Here is a 3,367-nt window from a genome sequence, read left to right as displayed (position 1 = left end):
CCTGGTCCCTTCCGGCGGCCTAAGCTCCCCGGGGGTCCAGGAGGCCGACTAGGAGGGGCCGAGGCGGGGCCCGCGCCTGCAGGGGTGCCCACCCCGTGTGTGGCCACCGCGCCCCAGCCCCCTGCACGGCTCACCTGCGCCGGCCTCTCCGCGGTGCCCGGCCGGGAAGTGCAGAGCTTAGGCCCCACTCCCCGGAAGCGCTGGGCGGGCCTCCCCCTCCACTCTGCCAGGCCCGCGCCGGAAAGTGCCTGGCCTGACCCAGCTCTGTGGGGGCCGTCCCGCCACCCGCTGAGCTCCTAGGCCTGTGCACCATAGGTCCAGGTGGGGGCGGAAGGAAACCCCTATTCCATTCGCCATGACCCCATCACCCTGCAGTCTCTCTATCCTTTTTTGGGGGGAGCGGTTCTGCCATAGGGTGGGTGTGCTGGGGCCAGCAGTCAGGGACGGTGAGAAATCACCCCGCATGGGGGCGTCCACGCAGCAATCCCTTCTCTCCCAAGCTCCTCTAGGGATGTTGATTTCAAACTGCCAGGGCCCAGACTTGAACTAAGGTCACCCACGTGGGAATGCAGCTCCTTAACCACACCACTTCCAGTTCTGTGCCGTTTGAATTTTTATGCAATTGAGGAAAATGGCTCGTTCAGGGACTGTTCCAAAGTCTCAGCGTGTGGCAGCAGGGAGAGCCAGCTTGCCTGTCCCCAAGGCAGCAGCCCCAGGTGTCAGGAGCAGCGATGGGGGATCGGGATGTTAATGGCAGTTCCCTGTGGCAGGGAGACCTGGCGGTCCAGCTGAATTCCAGCCTCTCTCCTGAGCTCCTGAGGGGTTGGCCCCAGGGGCACCTGAGGCCTGATTTCTGCAAACCTCCCTGAAGGTGCCCCTGAAATGCTGCCCTGCCACCCAGCCGCCTCCCTCTCCCAGGGTGGAACCCAAGGCCCCTGGGAGAAGCCTGCAGCAAGTCCCCAGCCCCCTGGCCCACAGTCCCATCCCCACGCAGTGGCCTGGCCTCTCTTGGGCTTTCCCCCATCGAGACCGCCTGGCTGCTGGCTCGAGTCCGCGTGGCCATCCCTCTAACCCCGTGCACAGAGCACGTGGAACCCGCCTGGGCCCAGCTGCTGGGTGAGGTCCACTGATACTCCACAGGTGCACTCTGGCGCCACCCCGCCCTGCAAAACGCCCACCTCCCAGCAAAGCTCGTTCTGCAGCTAACTCAGGAAACCCTTTCTCCCTGACTTCGGTCTGTTTCTTCATTTCTTCTGAGACAGAGAACAGGCACTCCCAAGCCAGCCTCAGCTAGTCTGGGTCAAGGGCACACATGTGCCCAGCGTGTGCAAGGAGCACATGAACCTGGGACCTTCCTTGTGCTGAGGCTGTGCAGCTTTGTGCTCCCGGGGCCTGGCCCACCTGGCAGTCCAGGCATCCCTGCCCTCCCACTGCCCGGAGTCCCAGAGCACCTGTTACCAAGGCTGTGAGCTGCTCCGCTCTCCCTGAGGCTGGCCTTCCCCAGGGCCGGCATGGGGCAGCAGGGTGGCGATGTCCAGCCAAGAGGCCACTAAGTGCTCTCCCACCTGCCAAGGCCCTGGGCAGTGCAGAGGGCTCAGGGCTCTGTAAGAACTGTGTTTGCTGACCCCAGGGAGTCCTTTCTGGACCAGGAGCCAGATGAGGCCTCGTCTTATATCCTCCGTGAGGGAGGGAGGGAGACAGCACCAAGCCTCGAGGTTACTTCGGTGCACCCCAGTTCTTGGGCACGCACACGTGGCATGTTCAGGGAGCTTTCTGCACGTGCACCTGGAACCCCCTCACCACTACTGCTGTGCCACCTGGCTCCCTCTCCTTCACCCCTAAACTCGGTGTCTGTTCTAGAGGGGAGGTGGCAGCGGCAGGCACCCCCAGAGCTACCCCATGTGCTGTGTAGGGAGTGGTCAGTGTGGCCTGCAGCCCCCCCACCCGTCCCAGCAAGTTCCTTCCTGCCTCAGCTTCCGGGGCTCTTCCTCTTCTGTTCCCCTCCTCCAGCCAAGGGCAGGGCCTGCTCCACCAGACCCACCCTGCCAGCAAGGCCCCTCCACCTCTAGGCTCAACTCTTCCCCAAATATTGCCCACGCTGCTCAAGGCCCCCAAGCCTATGCGGGAGTCCAGCCTGGACACCCTCCTCCGGCTCTCCTGCCCCTGGGCACCCTCCGTGTCCTCTGTTCCTTGCCCAGGGTGCAGGCCCTTCCTCTGCCCAGACTCTCCCGCCTCCAGGGTGGTGCCAGCCGTTCCCTCATATCCAGCCCACCCTGCACATGGCCGGGCCGCAGGTCAGTCTGTTGCCAGGCGTACAACTCACTTTGTCCCTCCCCTCACACGGCTGGCCTGTGTCCTGCTCTGACACTGCCACCACCCAGTCCCCTCGGCCAGAGACTCCCCTGGAGTCAGGAGTCCCCTGACGTCATCCGCCCACAGGATAAGCCAGAGTTCCTGTGGCTCTCCACTCCCACCCCCTTCTTTCTGGGGAAGGGACGAGAGCACAGCCCTCACAAAGGGCTGGGGGCCTTGCTGGAGGCTGGAGGCCGTGTGCCCACCACTCCAGGACACAGCACAGCTGCCAGGGACAGCGGCCCTGCCAGGCACGGACCCCACCTGAAGGCTGCAGCTGGGAGCTGTCTGCGTTCACAAGTGGTGCCTAAGGTGCCCTGTCTTGTCACAGCAGCCCAAGTGCAGGTCTCCAGTCCGAGTCCAGACCTGCTGCTCCGGCCTCGTACCTGGTCCTCTGTCTCCAGGCTCCGCCCACAGGTGGGAAGACCCCCAGGAAGCAGCACGGAGAAACACCTTCCCACCCCAGCCCCGCCTGGGTGTGTCCAGGGCCTGTGCTGGCCTCCACGCTGCCCTGCTCAGGCCACATCTCACCCTGGGGGCGGCAGGGGGCAGTGCGCAGTTATTAGGAAGGCAGCAGTGAAGATGTTCGCTGCCTCCCGGAGCCGAGCCGGGCCCAGAGCTGGGCTGAAAAGATGAGCAGATGCCCCCTTCACGCAGGAACACGACAGCAGGAAGGTGAGTCCGAGAGCTCGGGAGAGTGTGTGCCCCGCCCAGGATCAGAGGCAGCGCTTCAAAAGCCAGCGAGAGCTGGGACGCGCAGGCAGTAGGGGCAGCCCATTTATTGATCCAAGAACAGACAAGAGGCTGAGCGTGCTTCCCTGCTGAGCTCTCCCGAGCCCGCCAAGAGGCAGAGGCAGTCTTTCTGGGTTGGCACCAGTAAGGGACTGGCCCAGGCCCGGAGCTCAGAGCTCCAGCTGACTGGCCTGTGGTGGAAGCAGCCTGGGCAGCAGACCAGCCCGAGGACCCACCCGATCAGTAGCTCGGGCCCGGCCCAGCACTGCTCAGGCCCCTGGGC

Source organism: Tupaia chinensis, unplaced genomic scaffold (genome assembly GCF_000334495.1).
Source record: "Tupaia chinensis unplaced genomic scaffold, TupChi_1.0 Scaffold000037_4, whole genome shotgun sequence".
Lineage (NCBI taxonomy): Eukaryota > Metazoa > Chordata > Mammalia > Scandentia > Tupaiidae > Tupaia > Tupaia belangeri.
Note: the sequence above shows the minus strand (reverse complement) of the source record.